Source organism: Pinus tabuliformis, chromosome 2_2, assembly GCF_031772625.1.
Source record: "Pinus tabuliformis cultivar Carrire ecotype Pingquan chromosome 2_2, CPIR1, whole genome shotgun sequence".
NCBI lineage: Eukaryota > Viridiplantae > Streptophyta > Pinopsida > Pinales > Pinaceae > Pinus > Pinus tabuliformis.
Window position 1 is genome coordinate 552,734,789 of NC_142300.1, and position 21,629 is coordinate 552,756,417.

Below are 21,629 nucleotides of genomic sequence, written 5' to 3' on the forward strand. Positions count from 1 at the left end.
GTGTCGAGTACAACCGATCCATCTTACACCCTTTACAACAAAAATATCTCATTATAACAATCTTAATTTAAGTATAATAAACACAAAGGTTAATAATACTCCTCTGTAACAATTATTTGCCGAAACATATAAGCCCATTTAAATTTCATTTTTACTTCATCTTCATTGAAATTATCCACATTGATAGTGCATTCATGTACCCTCTTTCTCCTCATTATCTTCATCATAGTTTTACATCGAAACTACCAAAACTATCTTGCAACAAACTGTTGTTGATGCGTAAATCCATACATCAAATTTTCCATCAGCGGTCTTCTTGGTGTCAAATCCATGCATCAAATTTTATGTGTCCCGCTTAATTAAAAGCATGAATTCAAGAAGTAAAAAAAGTATATGGATTTTTTTTCATATAAATCATATTAAATATACCCTCACACCGTAGGCTCAAATCAACGCTGAGGTTTAAAAACACGTAAACGATTCCATTCTTACCGCACCACATGAAATTTGCGCCTCGCTAACGACTAAGATGTTGATCGGTGCACAGGGAATTTGTTCCTCTCAATGATACTACGTCCAGCTCCCACGCTGGAAAAACTCACAATCTCTTGGCCGCTCGAACTCCACACACAATACTATAACTTTTCCAAAGAAATTTTACGCTCAATTTCTCCACTCGTAGCAGCTGATTATTCCGCGGTGTATTCTCTACAGGAAATAGCTCTAACAAATTCCTTTAGTTGTGGCGACAAGGACTCTTAGTCCACTTTATCATCAATCAACATGATTACCTCCATCTCCATTACCACTGAGTATAGGTGGCTCTTGTCCCAATTCAATGTTATTCAATGATGTACGAGTCACCCAACTATCTAAATTACATATTGGGCAACATATATAAAATATATATATATCAAATTGCGAATTTTTTAAACAACAGAGGTGGCTTGCAACATATATATATATATCAAATTGCGAATTTTTTAAACAACAGAGGTGGCTTGCAACTAGCACAACAAGCCAAAAAAAAAAATATGGCTTCGTTAACAAAGAATGAATAGAACAATGGCTATGTAAAACGCATACGAGATTTTTAACCCGACGTCAGGTTTACAAACCCTTGATTCGGTTTATCTCTCCATCTTTTTGTTGTTTGAAAATTTGAATCCAACTTTCTGGCTCTCATACACAACGGTCGACGGATGGCCACTCACTTGGCAGAGTGACTCATGACAACACTCAAGTTCAGCACCGATTCCGCATAGCTCAGCCGCTTCACACCATAATACTTGAAGGCATTCACACACACTCACTACAACTTAGATCCACCCTCCTCTAGCTCCTTCTTCACTTTGGAAAGACTTCCGCTTGCGCAACCTCGAACTGGGCTTACAACTCTCAGTTTCTTTGTACTACGCTTAGCAGCACAACACAACCCATGGAGAAATTAAATCCGTGCCCACATGGCTCGTCATTCACAATTAAAACAATATTGATTAAGCAACTTACATAACATAATGCTTCAGCACGCCATTTGTATAGCTCTTAAATAAATTTCAGGCTCCCACAAAACTGATGCTCCTGGCTGACTCAGGCACATGAAAATGAACATTGGTTTCTTGATATGTGATATCGGTTCATAGGCCTTTCCACACACCAACAACTCAAATTCCACTGATCTACTCGTCCCGAGGCCCTCCTCTGAGGGAGTAGACTCAGGGTCGGCTCTGATACAATATAGACCAAAACACAATTACCACCAGTAAATTAGACAAAGAAATCTCAAAGAGAGAGTGGGATATCCTACTTTGTTGAGCACCTATATTTTTTCCTTCTTGAGTTTCGATGAGTCTGGAATCTGGATGGTGTTGGCCCTTTGAACTTTGGCGGATCCAGGCGGTGGCAGTGGATATAGTGGAAGCAGCGTGGATAATTAAGTATCTAAGGAGGAGGAATTATAGGGAGGAGGAATTATGAGTGATGAAGGAGGAATTATGAGTCATAAAGAATTATAAGGTAAAAATTATTAGGATATTATAAATAGGTAACCAACTTAAATTTTTAAAATTTAAATTATCTATCTTGAATAATATATAGAAAATAAATATTATTAAAATAATAATAAATTCTCAAGATCGTCATATTAAAATGCATTGGTTAATTCCCAAAATTCTGTAAGCTAAAAAAAATTGTCATATTTATGATACTAAAAAAACTCAAAAAAAAAAAAAAAACATTTTTATTAAATTATCCTATTTTTAATCATGTTAAATCTAAATTTCAAAATATACATCACACATTGTTGAATGTTTTACCAAACAAAACAATTAATTTTATAATTTGTTAATTTCTCCTGAGTGCATATGAAAAAGCTGCAAAACCATTACAATATATCTACTTATATGTAGGTATAAGAATAGGAGTTGTTTTTCGTGACTTTTTGGAGTTTTTGGTGTCAGAATTTAGCGGAAAAAATTGTGGTCAGATCTCGATTTGTGTTATTTAAATTATTTTTTTGACTGTGTATATGGATTCAGCACTATGGAAAACCCCTACTGCACTTTTATGGTGCATAAGTTACATATCAAACTTGTGATTTCAATGAATTCCTGCCAGATTTTAGAGAAATTTTACAGAAAAATCCACTAGAAAAACTTCAAAAAAACGCACTAAAAAACAACTCAATAAAAATAACCAAAAATTCCAAAAACACCACTGCAAATTTTAATACAAACCGAGAATGATCATTATTAATTTTGTATGCACTATTTGGTCATATTTTTTACGATGGGTGCGTGCATTAATAAATGATTTCCTTTGCTGTCTGATTTCGTGAAAGGTTTGGAAGAACTCCGTCTGATAAGAAGATAATGGAGAAATTCAAGTCAAAGAATGTCACTCTGGTGTAGGGAATAAACGGTTTTGTTTTGTTGGCATGTACACACATGGTGGTTTATATGTTCGGAATGGTTCTTATGGTTTATTTTCATGTTTTGTTTATAATATGAGCAAAATTACATTAAAAATATTGATATAGTTAATTAGTCAAAATTTTTGTTTGTATCTACCATTAATAAATATGTTACACTAAAAATAAAAACACAAAAAAATTATTGCAATAAAAATATTATTATTATCATGATAATCAATAATAATTTTTTTATAATAATTTTTTTTATAATGATTATTATTTAATATTAAATTTTATTTATTATTATTTAATTTTAAATTATGTAATATAAATATGAACCCTTAAATTAATAAAACTTAGAGATTGATATAAGAAACCCAAGGGGTTACTGACGAAACCTCAATAGATTATAAACACAAGGGAATAATATTAACCCGAGGGATAATAAACCCAAAGAATTAATACTAGAAACTCTAGGGTATATATTCCCTTGGGTTTTTAGTATTATTCTCTTGGGGCTATAATATCAAATTCTTGAGTATATTAATCTAAGGATTCATATTCCTAGGGTATAAAATTATTCATAGGTTTATAATATTAATCCTTTAGGTTCAATATAAATCATGGTCAACCAAGCATTTATATACCTTGGATTTATAATATTAGTCCCTTGGGTTTATAATACCATGGGGTTTTAGTATACCCAAGGGATTAATATTATAAACCGAAGGTTTAATACTAAAATCCCAAGGGATTATAAACTCAAGGCAACAATATTAACCCAAGGGATTAATACCAACAACCTAAGGAATTATAAACCAAAGAGAATAATATTAAACCCAAGAGATTAATATTATAAACATAAGGTATATAAACCCTAAGATAAATATCATAAACTCTAAAATCAACATGGTTGAGAATGGTTGATTTTCACAATGCGATGTTGGACCATGGTTGACCATTGTCAACTATCTTTATTCTAAGGTTTATAATATTTATATTAGGGTTTATATACCTTCAATTTATAATATTAATTCCTTGGGTTTAATATTATTCCTTTTGGGTTTATAACCCCTTAGGTTTAATACTAAAAACCCAAGGAATTATAAACGTTAGTGAATAATATTAAACCTTAGGGATTAATATTAATTACAAACCCTATGAATAATATTATACACTCGGAATTGATATTATAAACCCAAGAAATTGATATTATAAATCCAAGAGAATAATAAACCAAAGGGGCTAATACTAAACCCCCAAGGGATTCTAAACCCAAGAGAATAATATTAATCCAAGGGAAATTAAACCCAAAAGATTAATACTAAAAACCATAGGGTTTATATTCTGTTGGGTTTTTAGTATTAATCTCTTGGGTTTAAAATATCGATCCCTTGGATATATAATATTAGTCCCTTAGATTTATAAACCCTATCAATAATATTATACCCAAAGGATTAATACTAAAAATCCAAGGGAATATAAACTCTAGGGTTTTTAGTATATATCCCTTGGGTTAATATTATTCCCTTAGGTTTATAATGCCTTGGAGTTTTAGTATTAACACCTTGGATATATTAAATTACCTTGGGTTTATAATATCAATCCCTAGGGTTTATTAATCTAAGGGTTCATTTTCCTACTGTACAATATTATTCTTAGGATTTGTAATTAATATTAATTCCTAGGGTTTAATATTATTCCCTAGTGTTTATAATTCCTTAGGTTTTTAGTATTAAACCTAAGGGATTATAAACTCAAAGGGATAAAATTAAGTCCAAAGAATTAATATTATAAACCTAAGGTATATAAGCCCTAAGATAAATATGACATACCCTCGAATAAAGATGGTTGACCATGGCCAACCATGATCCAACGTCACATTGTAAAAACGATTATCTCAAAACGAAAATCAATTGTGGTCAACAATGTTTATTTTAGGGTTTATATTATTTATCTTAGGGTTTGTATACCTTGGGTTTATAATATTAATCCCTATGGTTTAATATTATTCCCTTGGATTTATAATTCCTTAGGTTTTTAGTATTAATCCCTTGGGTTTATTATCCCTTAGGTTAGTATTATTCCCTTGGGTTTATAATCCCTTGGGGTTTTAGTATTATACCCTAGGAATATAAACCCTTAGATCAACAAACCTAATGGATTGATATTATAAATCCAAGGGAGTAATAAACCCAACAGGTTAATACTAAAACCTCATTGTAATATAAACTGAAGGGACTTATATTATTAAACCCAAGGGTCTAATATTATAAATCCAAGGTATATAAACCCTTTGTTGACCATTATTTATATTGAGACTGAGGGATTAATATTATAAACCTATGAATAATATTATACTGTAGGAATATGAACCCTTAGGTTAATATACCGAAGGGATCAATATTATAAACCCAAGGGATTAATATTAAAAACACAAAGGAATATCAAATGTTAGAGTAATAAACCTAAGAGATTGATATTATAAACCCAAGGGATTGATATTATAAACCCAAGGGATTGATATTTTTGATATTATGGTTGACCATTGTTGATATTATTGATATTATCGTTGACATGGTTGACCATACTTAACCATGGTTGATATATGGTTGACCATGATTGACCAAAATTAATTATAAACCCAAGGCAATAATAAACACAATGGATTAATACTAAAAACCCAAGGGTATAATATTAAACCTAGGGGTTTAATATTATAAACCCAAGATATATAAACCATAAGATAAATATTATAAACCCTAAAATAAACATGGTTGAGCATTGTTGACCATTGTTGATTTTCATATTGATACAAACTTTGTCACAATGTGACGTTGGACCATGGTTGACCATGATTTATTTTCATATTGAGATCATATTTGTGACAATACGATGTTGGCCCATGGTTGATTTTCATATTGAGATAATATTTGTCATAATGTGAGCCCAAGGTATTAATATTAAAAACCCATGGGAATAACATTAAACCTTAGGATGAACATTAAACCCTAAGAATATAAACACTAAAATTAATAAACCTAATGGATTAATATTGTTAACCCTAAACTTAATATTAAGCCCTATGATTAATATTATAAACCCAACGAATTTATATCATAAACCTAATGGATTATAAACCTAATGGATTATAAACCCAAAATATTTATATTAAACCCTAGGATTAATTATAAGCCCTATGAATAATATTATACCCTAGGAATATGAACCCTTAGATTAATAAACCCAATGGATTGGTATTATAAACCCAAGGAACTAATAAATGCAATTGATTAATACTAAAAGCCCAAAAACCCAAACGATTAATATTGTAGACCCAAGGCCCCCGATCGGGGTGGAAGAGGTGGCGACATGTGGGATCATTATGAAGGTAGGAAGGTGGCAAGGCAGGTCACCACGCAACAACATAATTACACAGGACGTTAGGACGACATGCAGGCTAGGTAGAATCCTGAGGAGTAGAGGAGACAGATTAATGAAGGAGGAAGGTGGTGAGAATGGCGGTGATCAAACAATGGGACGCAGGGTAGCTGGCACAAGATTAATAAGGGTAGGAGAAGGCGGACCTGAAGAATGCATGCGGCAAAGGAAGGAGGCACAGGGAGGTAGAGGCTGGCAGGCACGCTCTGCAACTTGGCATGAAAAGAGGCATGAATGCGTGAAATTGTCCATTGCTCTCTGTGCTATCACCGGCAAGATTAAGGAAACGGGAAGTGGTTTAACAGTTGCAGAAGATCAGCAAAAGGATAGGGACCGGAAACTCATCCATTGTAATATCAGTCAGAAGACAGAGTGTGGGAGAATGAGAAAGGCTAGGGCCGAATTGAGCAAGGAAGGGCCCTGGACAGGTCAGGATAAGAGCACGCAAGATCCTCGGGTGGTTAACGAGCAGGGGCAGTCGGAGATGGAAAAGCAGACGAGGTGGGAGGAGGAGAAAACTCCTGAGCAGAGTTACCAAGTCCATTCGAGGAAAGGAGGAGTGGGGAAGGTCAAGCATCCCGAAGGAGAGCAGCAAGGGGAGGGAATGAACCTAGAAAAGAAAACTAAGGGGCATGGAGGTGAGGGATTTACAGGGAGTGCATCCTTCGACGTTGGACAGGGAAGCAAGGCAGTGGTCAGGAATAAATCAGTTCGCCCAGGTCGTGGAAGGGGGTGTAGGGGCAGAGGAAGAGGTCGCCAAACCGGCAGACAGGAACAGAGAACCCCATCTCCAGTTGGCCAGAGACGTGGCAGGAAAACTATGAAGCATATGGTGCAGGAGGCAGAAAGAGCTTATAGTGAAGGAACCGACGCTGATATATGTAGGATAATCCAAGAACTAGAAGCAACTGCTATGTAGGAAGATTCAGAACCAGAGATGGAAGACTGGGGCAACCTGATTCCTAACCCAGGTAATACTAGGGGATGCCTGTCTTTATACAAGCAGGCCTTACATGTATACTGGGTGTTGAAGAGACTACTGGCAAAGGCAATGGAACAAGTGGCGATGGAAATGGCAGAGATGGCTCAGGGCATTCCTAATTTGCGGAGAGAAATGAAGAACCTTCAGATAACTCTGCTTCCTAATTTGCAGAGAGAAATGAACAACATTCAGATAACTCTACTCATGCAGGACAGTAAGCTAGAGGAGATTCAAAAACAACTGAAGAAGATAGTTCCAGTGACAAAAGATGAAGACACCCCACCTGAAAATATGGTAGATTAATCTTTCTAGCTATGCTTATGGTTTTCCTTGTTAGTTCGCCGAGAACAAGCTCTCCTTTTTTCTGTCTATAGGTCATTATGTCGATAGGAAATCAGATTAGTATTTTTGGCAGTATCGTTTATTTGGCATGGATAAGCAGACTTATTCTTTTTTGTTACTGGTTGGCTTATAAAAACTTAAGGTGGTCAACAGACTCGGTTTCCCTTCGGGGCGGGTTGAGGCCACCAAATGTTTATACTTGTTTCAACCCGGTTAAATAGAAAATCAAAGGTCCTACTTTAGCTTACAAAAAAAAAATATTGTAAACCCAAGGCATATAAACCCTTAGATAAATATTATAAATCCTAAAACAAACATCGTTGCCCATGGTTGACTTTCATATTGAGACAATCTTTGTCACGATGTGATGGTTGGCCATGATTGATTTTCATATTGAGAGAATATTTGACATAATGTGATGTTGGACCATGGTTGAATATTTAACCCTAGGAACATAAACCGTAAAATTAATAAACACAAGGGATTAATATTGTAAACCCTGCGCCAAATAATAAACCTAGGAATATAAACCCTATGATTGATATTATAAACCCAAGGAATTTATATTATAAACCCAAAAGATTTATATTAAACTCAAAGATTAATAATATAAACCTATCAATAATATTAAACCCTCGGGATATGAACCATTAGATTAATAAACCCAAGGGATTAATATTATAAACCCTAGATATTTATATCATTGATATTATGGTTGACCATGGTTCATTTTTATATTGTGACAATCTTTGTCACAATGTAACGTTAGAGAATGGTTAACAATGGTTTACCATAATTGACCATGGTTGATTTTCATAGTGAGAGAATCTTTGTCACAATGCAACGTTGGACCATGGTTGAGCATGATTAATTTTCTTATTGAGATAATATTTGTCATAATGCGATGTTGGACTATTGGTGACCATAGTTGATTTCCATATTGAGAATCTTTGTCACAATGTGAAGTTGGACCATGGTTGACCATGGTTAACACAATGTGGCGTTGAACGATCAGATAATATTTGTCATAATTTGACCTGGTTATTAACGATCAATGATCATGGTTGACCATGGTTGATTTTCAAATCAAGATAATCTTTGTCACAGTGCGACGTTAGGCCATAGTTCACCATGTTTGACAATGATTAACCATGCTTGACCATGGATGATGATGGTTGACCATGGTTGATTTTTACATTGAGACAATACTTGTCACAATGTGATGTTGAACCATGGTTGACCATATTTGACCATGGTTTATTTTCATATTGACAATGATTGACCATGGTTGACCATGATTGATTTTCATATTGAGACAATCTTTGTCACAATGTGACATTTAACCATGGTTGACCATAATTTACCATGGTTGATTTTCATATTGAAACAATCTTTGACACAATGTGAGATTTAACCATGGTTGACCATAATTGACCATGGTTGAATTTCATATTGACCATGATAGACCATGGTTGATGATGGTTGAACATTGTTGATTTTCATATTATAAATATTATAAACCCTAAAATAAACATGGTTGACCATTGTTGACCATGGTTTATTTTCATATTGACACAATCTTTGTCACAATGCGACATTGGACCATGGTTGACCATGATTGATTTTCATATTGAGACAATATTTGTCACAATACAACGTTGGACCATGGTTGACCATGGTTGATTTTCATATTGAGATAATATTTGTCACAATGCAATGTTGGACCATGGTTGACCATAGTTGACGATGGATGACCATGGTTGTGATAATGTGACGTTGAACCAAGAGACAATCTTCGTCACAATGTGACCATGATTATTGACCATCGTTGATTTTGGTATTGTGAAATAATCTTTGTCACAATGCAACGTTGGACCATGGTTGACCATGATTGATTTTCATATTAAGACAATCTTTGTCACAATGTGACATTTGGCCATGGTTGACCAAGATTGAACATGGTTGACCATGGTTGTTTTTCATATTGAGTCAATCTTTGTCACAATGTGATTTTGGACCACAATTGACCATGATTGAGGATGGTTGATGATGGTTGAACATGGTTGACCATGATTATAAACCCAAGGGATTTATATTAAACCTTAGGGATTTATCTTAAACCCTATGAATGATATTATACCCTAGGAATATGAACACCTAGATTAATAAACCCAAGGGATTGATATTATAAACTCTAGGGATTGATATTATTGATATTATGGTTGACCATGGTTGAGTTACATATTGATATAATCAATGTCACAATGCGACGTTAGATGATGGTTGAACATGGTTGAGCATGGTTGATTTTCATAGTGAGACAATATTTGTCACAATGCGACGATGGACCATGGTTGACCATGATTGATTTTCATTTTGAGAGAATCTTTGTCATAATGTGATGTTGGACCATGGTTGACCATGGTTGATTTTAGTATTGAGAGTCTTTGTCACAATGCGATTTTGGAGCATGGTTGACCATGGTTGACACGATGTGACATTGACGAATCAAATAATATTTGTCATAATGTGACCATGGTTATTTATGATCATTGACGATGATTGACAATGGTTGACCATGGTTGATTTTCAAATTGAGACAATCTTTGTGAAAATGTGACATTGGACCATAGTTTACCATGGTTGACAATTATTAAACATGCTTGACCATGGTTGACAATGGTTGACCATGGTTCATTTTTACATTGAGTCAATATTTGTCATAATGTGACATTGAACCATGATTAACCATAATTGACCATGGTTAATTTTCATCTTGACCATGATTAACCATATTAATTTTCATATTGACCATGCTTGACCATGATTGATTTTCATATTGAGACAATCTTTGTCACAATGTCACATTTAACCATGGTTGACCATGGTTGACATGGTTGACCATCATTGACCATGATTGATTTTCGTATTGAGACAATCTTTGTCTCAATATGACATTGGACCATGGTTGATTTGCATATTGAGATAATATTTGTCACAATGCGATGGACCATGGGCAACCATAGTTGACGATGGATGACCATGGGTGTCATAATGTGACATTGGACCAAGAAACAATCTTCGTCACAATGTGACCATGATTATTGACCATGGTTGATTTTCATATTGTGAAACAATCTTTGTCACAATGTAATGTTGGACCATGGTTGACCATGATTGATTTTCATATTAAGACAATCTTTATCACAACGCGACGTTTGGTCATGGTTGACCAAGATTGAACACGGTTGACCATGATTGACCATGGTTGACGATGGTTGACGATGATTATAAACCCAAGGGATTTATATTAAACATTAGGATTAATATTATAAACATTGAATAATATTGAACCCTACGAATATGAACTCTTAGATTAATAAACTAAAGGGATTGATATAAACCCTAAAATAAACATGGTTGACCATCGTTGACCATGGTTGATTTTCATATCGAGACAATCCTTGTCACAATGCGACATTGGACCATGGTTGACCATGATTGATTTTCATACCAAGACAATCTTTGTCACAATGCAATTAATAAACCCAAGGAATTTATATTATAAACCCAATGGATTATATTATAAACCCAATGGATTATATTATAAACCCAATGAATGGTAATTCAAAACCAAGAGATTTGCATGTCATAACATAGCATGAGTGAAACACCAAAAGTTGTGCTGTTGGAAAATGTTTAACTTTGATATCATGTCAAATTTAGGAATAACTCAATACTCTGAGGATTATGTTATTTTCTAAAAGCTGTCAAATTGAGAAATAACTTAATACTTTGATTATTATCTTATTTGCTAAAAGGTGTATATATACAAGGAAGTGGCTATTCATTTTATATTTTATAAGAAATTATAGATTTATCTAGTGACTATTCATTTCTCCCACTTCGAAATTATTTCATGAATAAGATATCTAATAATTAAAAATGTATAAAAAAAATAAACCAATTTACACCATATGAATTCATGAAAGTAAATTTATACTTACCTTTTGTCATAATTCAATCTTTATAAATAAGTATTAATAATTAATAATAGTAAAGCTTCATGAATTAAAAATACCTTTTGTTTTGCTAAGCGGATTAGTGGCTATAAATGTCCTATTACAATCCAACCAGAAATCATTAAAGAAAATTTTCAATTTGGTTTGTTGTAAGTCCAAATCTTGTTTTTACAATAGTTTGAATACCATCATCACACTAATTCGATGACTTAGGAGGCTTTAGAATATATTAAATTTTGACATTAAGTTACATTAATTTTAATTATCTTATTATTATTATTATTATTATTATTTTAATGAAAATGTCAAATAAAAATTAAAGAACAAAACAATTTTTAAATAAAATAACTAAAATCTTAAATAATAATAACTAAAATAACAAAAAAATAAATAAATAATAATTCGTGAATTTCAAGAAAAATATAATAATTCATAAATTCTAAGCCATAACAATGATGAAATTCTAAAAATATTAAAATGAAGATTCTTTTATCAAGTTCTTTCAGATTGGACTAAACCTCGTTATGGTGTGGAGTAGTAAGACTTCCTAGTAAAAAGGCTTCCCATGTTATGTTTACCCGTACTTCTGTGCACTCATATATTAAATCAATTCTAAAATACGTACGAAGACACTTTTAATATATTCATGGAATGTTTGTGAATAGTAATTTTATGTGTAAGTTTTTCTCTCAATAATGATGAGCATACTTACTTTCTCCTTCGCAATACATTCTGGTTATCTATATATTTATGCTTTTATCTTCGATTTCAATTGTCCACTTCCACCATATAATTTTCTTTTTGAATTTCTAGGCTTGAGATATATACATGTTTTAACCATATGGTGAATCGGTCACTGCCAGTCCTAATCTATGGGAGACCCAGGATCAATCTTCCCTAGGCTTTATATATATTATGCGTTAAGGATTTAATCCTAACAGTGTCCACAAATCCTTAGGATTTGTGCTTATATCACCATTACGTTATTAAAAACACTCAACTTCGATTATTATTATATCAGTTTCACATTTAATTTAATACCTTGTATTCTAAAACAATACATAAATGACAAATAATCTTCATTATGTGACCAAATTTCCAATGTGATGAAAAAGTAAACAACTTCGTTCAAAGTAGTAACGTTTGTGATGAAAATTAACTTTTCAATAAACTATAGAGAATTACTAGTGTCAAATTTATCAATTACACTGATATGACCATCATGAGAATGTGAAATAATGTAATTTATTTGCTACCATGGATGTTATATCAGAACTATATCTTCCACAAACTTCCGAGAATAAGCGGTGTAAAATTTATGGGTGACAAGATATGGTCATGATGAAAAATGGACATAGCTTTGTATATGTTTGGTCAATACCATGACTCTTGATATGCAAATTTTGAACGCTTCCACCGCTCCACCACATATGCAAATATATGTAATGCTTGATATGCTAATTAACAATGTTATTATCTCCTTGAAAAATGTGACTTGGTAAAGCAATATGCTACCTGCGAACAATCAAGGTCACATGTGAGTTACCTCATAAAGTTGTTCTCCCCCCAGACAAGATGTTTTTGATAATAGTTTACGATTATTTTTAATTCTACTTTTTATGGCCAACCTGTCAAAAGTGTAGACAACGTTTAACAGTCTTAATATTCAAGAAATAGTGTCGACCTGTGCACAGTTCATTTGACACGAGTAGAAGTTAAAGAAATCAAATCCCCTTCTGTATGCGTTGGAACCGATGATGTAGACGTAAATGAACCACAAAAAACTCCGCAAGATTTAATTTGCGATTATCAATGTACCATAGAGAAACCAGTTGTCCTAAGAGGTGTCACTCTTTACCAACATATGGCAGCAGACATGTTTATCTGAAACTCTAACCTCCTCAACTCGCCACCTTCCATTCTGTATCGAACACGGAAATTCAGACGATATTATGCATAATTCTATAGATCGTGACAATCTGCCATTGAAATTTCTATCATATCAGAGATGAAACCCAACAACTGCATACTTATAATCCTTTGTATCGACTCAAATCTTCTCCTTTAGGGTTGTTGACGGGGCCCAAACCATGAAGAAAATGGAGGAGAGTAATGAAAACATAAAGAAACCACATCACTCAAATGAGAAATTTTGTCAAGAAGTTGACGAGGTTGCAGAAAAGGGATTTAAAAGCGACATGAACGAAACTGCTTACAGCCCATTTGAGAAATTATGAAATATGCATGTCAATAATGAAGACACAAGCAGTGAATGAATCAAAACTCTTCTGTAAAAGTTAAAAAATCCCTAGTTGTTTCCAAACATAGGGTTTTTGGTGCATTCGACTTGAAGTCCAAGGAAGGAGGGAAATGATGGGGGCAATGAGCATTGGATGCGATTAAATATGCCAAGGAAAAGGTGGCTTTAAGATTGTTGGGAATTTATGATGATTCGAAACAAAAATGAAATTGAATTGAATAGAGAATGATAGCTAAAATTGTTTTTGCTGAAGACAGAGTTTCAGAACACACATAAAAAGACTTGTATTCATTAATAAGATAGTTATTACAAAATTCTTCCTCTCACAGAGGGATTACACCATTCCTGCTTCAAGGGCAGTCCAAAAAAAAATTACTCTGTCTCTGCTGGAAAAATTACTCTGTCTCAGCTTGCAAGTTCTACACCGCTGTGTGTAAAAAACCTTTTCATTCGCAAGCTGCTGCTACTCTCATTACATTGCATATAACATTGCAGTCCAGAACAAAACATAAAAACATTCACACTCCTACGTAAATTTACACTGATGTAAAAAATTTCTTCTTACATTCGCTGCGGCGAGTTTTTTCCATTACATGTTCAACGAAAAACATAAAACAGAACATTACAATTTTGTTTTACTTGTGCCCTAAAACAAACAACTCCCGTGAATACAAAAAAAATAATAAAATTAATGACTTCGCCTACTTTTACTGCCCTCAGTACACTTCATTAAATTACATTCATGGCGGTAAATTGATTTTGTTTTAACTGTATCACACGGAAAATCCAGGGACAGGCAGAGTGAAGTACTCTCACTCTCATGAGCTACCAATCGTTGATCTTTCCCTCTTTAAAAGAATGGCTGACGATCAATCCCGGAGGTCCCTTGCTGCTGAACTTTATGAACCGGGGAATGGTGGTTTTGGAAACCACGTGTCAACTGTTGTACATGCTCGCTACCTCCGGGGAAATTACCACTGTATAGCAAAAGCGGTGCGGGGGATAAACTGGCGGTTTTTCTTAAATAAATGTCGCAGTTGAAAGTATAGTTCAACACTCCCCTTTAATTCAACTGCTGGGTTATCATGACAAAAATCATTGCCTTAGAAAAGGCCCAAAAACCGAGTTACATCCCTAACGGAAAGCCTTTTCCCAAAAGGCAAAGTGAAGAAGATAGGCCGAGCTCTTCTCAAATCCCATACACATTGGCCCCAACTAATATTGTTGAGCCAAATTCCTCATCTGAGGATGAGGAGAGTGAAGGGGATGAAAGTGAGGATGAATAAACAGATGAGCAAGCCATCTTGTGGAATTTGATGTCTTCAAAGGGGTCAAATATTCTCGAAGGAAATGGACAAAGACCCCTTACCTCCTAAGGAATCACCTAAGAAAGATCCATAACTGCTGGGTTATCAGTCATACCCAGACATTTCCTCAAAAACTCAAAATTTTTTTGCCCCAATGGTTTGGTCAGAATGTCTGCAATTTGTTCATGAGTTCTGCAGTGTTGTAAAACAATTTCTCCATTATTTACCAATTCCTTGATGTAATGAAACTTTATGTCAATGTGTTTCGTTCTCTTATGAAACACAGCGTTCTTGGATAATGCAATCGCTGAACTATTGTCACAAAAAATCACAGTTCCTTTTACTTGTTCTTGGCATAAGCTCTTTAACATTCTTCTCATCCAAATTGCTTGACATGTTGTTGCTGTAGCTGCCACATATTCTGCCTCTTCCTTGAGCATTTGCTGGACTGTTTCTTCCACCTCTGTTTTGGCTTCTTCCTCTTCAAAATGAACAGGGTCATCAACATGACAATATAAAGCGAAAAAAGAGTTCATACCTTCATTTGCTGCCTCTTGTTCATAAATGTCACTTAAATTTCTGAACTTCTTACCTCTTTCATTTGGTGTACAAGTGCTTGAAGAAGCACTGGAATTTCCTCCTTGTGGTGTGCTTGGAGAAGCACTTTCATTTCTCCTCAAGGGTGTCTCTTACTGCCCTTGTGTTGGTGCTACTGTTTGGGGATGTATTTCAGTCATCTCTTCGTCATCTTCATCATGTGACAAAGAGTTTTTTTTAACATTCACTGTCTTCTCTATGCTTCCATCCCAAGCTTCCTCCTCAATGAACTGAACATCTGTACTCACAATAAGCTTCTTGGTGGATGGGTTATATAACCTGTAAGCTTTGGATTCCTCACTGTATCCAATGAAAATACATTTCTCCCCTTTGTTGTTCAACTTCTTCCTTAGTTGATCTGGAATGTATGCATAAGCCACACATCCAAAAACCTTCATGTGGGTGACTCCTTGCTTTGTCCCACTCCATGCTTCTTCTGGCACTTTGTTCATGACTCCTTTTGTAGGGCATCTATTCAAAATGTACGCTGCACAATGTACAGCTTCAGCCCAATAATCATTTGGCAAATGCTTTGCCTTTAACATACTCCTCGCCATATCCACGATTGTCCTATTCTTCCTTTCAGCAACTCCATTTTGCTGCGGAGTGTACCTAGTGGTAAACTGCTTATGAATTCCATTTTCTCTACAAAACTGTAGAAATTCCTTACAGATATACTCACCGCCTCTATCAGTCCTTAAAACTTTGATATGCAGCCCGCTTTGGTTTTCTACAAGTGCTTTGAAATTGCAAAATCTTTCAAACACTTCACTTTTGTTCTTGAGGAAGTAAACCCAAGTTTTTCTAGTAAAATCATCAATAAAGATAATTATATAGTGGCTACCTGCAAGTGATGGAGTTTGCATTGGTCCACATAAATCTGAGTCGACAATCTCTAAGGGTGCTTTTGCACTTATGCTTTTTCCAGATGAAAAACTTTCTCTGTGTTGTTTCCCCAAAATACAACCTTCACAAAGGTTGTCTGGTTTCTCTATCAATGGTAATCCTCTTACCGTTCCTTTTCTATTCAACAAGTTAAGACCTCCAAAGTTGAGATGTCCAAATCTCAAGTGCCACAACCAATTTTCATCTTTTGGTTCGCTTTGGAAAGCCTCTTGTGTCACTGCTGCTATTTCTTCTCCATTTTTCAAATTTTCTTTCATTCTGAGAGGGAACATCCTATTCCTTGTCATCTTCACTTCAGCAATACATTGTTTGTTGGGCGTTTTATCCATGATGGTGCATACATCATCCACAAAGGAAACATTGTACCCCTTTTGAATAAGTTGTCCAATACTTAAGAGATTACATTTCATTCCAGGGACATAATAAACATCTGATATGGTTTTCTTTTCACCTTTCTTTATCAAAACTTTTACTTCTCCTTTTCTCATAACAGAAACTTTATTATCAGTCCCTAGTGTGACTTGTGACTTAACATTCTGATCTAACATAGAAAACAGGGCTATGTTTCCTGTCATATGGTTACTGCAACCGGAGTCTAGAAACCATATATCTTCACTCTTTTCTTCAGCCATATTACACACTAAAAACAAATTATTTTGGCTAATATTTTCTCTAGTGAAATTTGCATTAGTTCTATTATTCATATTATGCTGCTTCTTCCTACATTCATTTGCATAATGCCCATATTTTTTACAATAATGACATTGGACATTGGATTTATCATACCTTTGTCCTTGAGCATGATATTGTCCACTTTGTTGGTTGCTGCCTTGGCCTTGGTTCTGATTTGGATTGCTGTCTCTTCCTTGATTGTTTCCTCTGCCTTGACCTCTTCCTCTTCCAAAGAACATCTGGGTCTTAAAGGCATGTTCTAGAGATGAATTTTCATTTCTACTCAATCTCTACTCATGTGTTATCAGTGATGCATATAATTCATCAACTGAGAAGTTTGTGAGATCCTTTGTCTCTTCTATGGTGGTGACGATAACATCGAACCTTGAGGGTAGGATCCTCAATAGTTTCTCCACAATCCTCATTTCTTCAAGAATCTCTCCATGAGACCTTATCTGTGTGACCAGACCAATCACATGTGAAGAATGAGTCAATATTATCTGACTCCTTCATGCAGAGACTCTCAAAATCTCTCTTCAGCAACTGTAGTTTTGTTGTCTTCACTTTCTCTATACCTTGATAGGCTATCTTGAGAATTTGCCATGCTTCTTTGGATCTCTTAGCTGCTGCTATCCTGGGAAACACACTCTCATGCATTGCTTGATACAGAAAGTAAAGGGATTTAAAATCCTTCTTCTTATTGCTCTTCAACAGATCTTTCTCTATCTGAGTTAAATTATTAAACTCATTTTCATCTGCTGGTTCTTCAAAACCATCCTCAACAAATTCCCATAAGTCTTGGGAAGCAAGCAAAGCTCTCATAGTTATTGCCCAATAGTCATAGTTTTTCCCATTAAATTGTGGGCGCTGAGTATTACAGATATCCATGCTAGTGCTGGCTCCAACCATTCTTACACTCTTAACTATGCTTCAAAATACTTGACTGTATATTTAAAATAGCTGACTGTCCTCAACAGTAACACAAAAAAAACTTGAGAAATACCTTGGATTCTTTCTTGATTGAGTCTTCACTCTACTGGAGAAGCTGCTACAGCAAAAAATCCTTCCTTCAGCTTCTTTGACACTTTCAAAGAGCTTGAACAAGCTCTGATACCATGTTGGGAATTTCTGATGATTCCAAACAAAAATGAAACTAAACAGAACAGAGAATGATGCTCTGTTTTTAACACAGGGAAGCTAAAATTGTTTTTGCTGAAGATAGTTTCAGAACACACATAAAAAGACTTGTATTCATTAATAAGATAGCTATTACAAAATTCTTCCTCTCACAGAGGGATTACACCATGCCTGCTTCAGAGGCAGTCCCAAAAGAAATTACTTTCTCTCTGCTGGAAAAATTACTCTGTCTCAGTTTGCAAGTTCTACACTGCTGTGTGTAAAAAAGCTTTTCATTCGCAAGCTGCTGCTGCTCTCATTACATTGCATATAAAATTGTAGTCCAGAACAAAACATAAAAACATTCACGTTGCTGCGTAAATTTACACTGCTATAAAAAATAGTTGCGGCGAGTTTTTTCCATTACATGTTCAATGAACAACATAAAACAGAACATTACACTTTTGTTTTACTTGTGCCCTAAAACAAACAACTCCCGTGAATACAAAAAAAAAATAATAAAATTAATCACTTCGCCTACTTTTAGTGCGCTCAGTACATTTCATTAAATTACATTCATGGCGGTAAATTGATTTTGTTTTAACCGTATCGCACGGAAAATCCAGGGACAGAGAAAGTGAAGTACTCTCACTCTCATGAGCTACCAACCGTTGGTCTTGCCCTCTTTAAACGAACGGTTGTCGATCAATCCCGGAGGTCCCTTGCTGCTGAACTTTATGCGCCGGGGAATGGTGGTTTTGAAAACCACATGTCAGCTGCTGTACATGCTCGCTGCCTCTAGGGAAATTACCACTGTACAACAAAAACGGTGCGGGGGATAAACTAGCGGTTTTGCTGAAATAAATGCAGCAGTTGAAAGTACATTTCAACAAAGATGGAAAGGGTTTTGCATGTATGGTTAAAAACCATGTTACTAAGGGTGTCGGAACTGTAGTTAGGTCTTCTAGGACAGGAATGCCCGTAGGGGAGATTGAGGTGTTGTCTAAGAATGAGTAACCTGCTAATATTATAGAAGATACAACAGTGCAGTCATAGAAAATACTCGAGACAGCAACAAAGCTCCAAGAGCACAGCTAGTAGAGCCAGGGATAAAGACAACAACATAGGTTATTGTTTCACATTCTCATGGTGATTGAATGAAGTTGATCGAAATAGAATATATTTCATTTATACCCATTTTCCAGGTCAGGGCAATGCTTCAAAACTTTGTAAATCTAGGCACAATCACACGCCATAAGTATCTCAGTATTTTTTCTTACTCTTGCACTCCATGAGCAAGGAAAAATGTAACTTGAGTTTGGTAACCATTGCTAATAACTACGATCTTTACTATTGTTTTTCGCAGTTCTTTTCCTTCGTCGGATTGTACCATACGGCTACTACTTTTACTGGAACAATCACTGGTATACTCCAAATCATGACGTGTACTCACCATTTTTAAGAGGCTAAGTTTGATCTATACTTGTCATGTACTAAGTTTTAGACTACAATTATTTGATGGTGGAGTTATTAATTATGGTGTAATATATTTATTTGATGTTGAAGTTATTAATTATGGTGTAATATATTTAGGAGATCCATGCTTTCATGTTCATATTTAAATTATAGATATTGCGTATTTAAGAGTATAAGAGGGTAACTAAAGCTTGTGAAATTATTTATTTCAGAAAGTCAGTTCATGTTTTTTTTCATTTTATCTTTTTATATTATTTTCAAATTTTAATTAATATTCTTTCAAATTAACTTATCTTGTTTTTCCAGATTCTCAATAAATGATGATGAGAAACCATCATTAACTTATAACCAGCCTATAATTATCTTAAAAAAAACCAATTAAAAAAATCATTAACCGAATATTTATGTGTAAAAGGTTTTGTTTAGCTTGGTAATTACATATTGCATTGTGTTGCTAACCACTAGCATGACTTTGACTTTCAACAAAATGCCATTGTGATATCTTATATCCGCATATATCAGTTGACTATATCGAAATTAAATAGAGAATTAAAAATATCGGTTCACATTGTGGATATTAAACAAAGAATCAGAAATATCAGTTTTCATTGTGGAATATTAAATATAGAATCAGAAATGTGAGTTTTCATTAATTGCCTTTATCATATTAAAAGATTTTTTATCATTTATTTTAAATTTTATTTTAAAACATTTCACACGAAAAGTAAAAATAGGATAACAGTAGAGCAGATCAAAATATGGTTGGATTAATTTTATTCAATTTTTCAAAGCAGTATTTTTTCATCTTATAATTAAGATTGCAATTTCAAAACAGCCTGTCTTCACAGTTTCAACCAAAAAAACAAAAAATCTTGACAAATAGTATTTGATAAACAAATCACCCAGTTTCCATCCCTGGTTACGGTGACTTAATCCTACTATTATGAGTACAATATCTTAATAGTACGATATCTTTCAAGGTGGTTAATTGATGAATACTTTTCCATTGAATGGTTAGTATGATATTGAATATCATAGTGTTAAAAGGCGTAGGGTAGGTTAAGCATTCTCGTCTTGGTTATATGACAGATCAATACTCGCATGTATGAATTTTGTTACTTGAAAATGCACGATCGTTTTCTCAAATATTAGCACTCCTGCAGTGCATTTCTGGGCATTCTATGAGGTTGGAGTGCAGGCATGTGTTTCAACACAGTAATGCTAGAGATGTTTGTACAAATAAATAAGCACAACGGAATTGCATTTGATGATAGTGTTGGCGCTCATTGGTGTAGCAAATGCTCTTTAGACTAAAACCATGGATAATAGAGTCCGGAGATGATGTCTTTATCTTTGAGTGGATTATGTGGCAAATGCTCTTTAGACTAAAACCATGGATAATAGAGTCCGGAGATGTTGTCGAGGATTGAATAGGGATTTTAATATGAAGGGATGAGGGGGATTATTTTAGAAAATAGTCGATATTAATGCTTTTTTTACAGTCTTGTTGCTAAGTTTTCGGTTTATATTAATGTTGATTGTAATATTTTTAAATTCATGTAGTTGTTTATCTATTTTCTCAAATTAGAGATTAGTA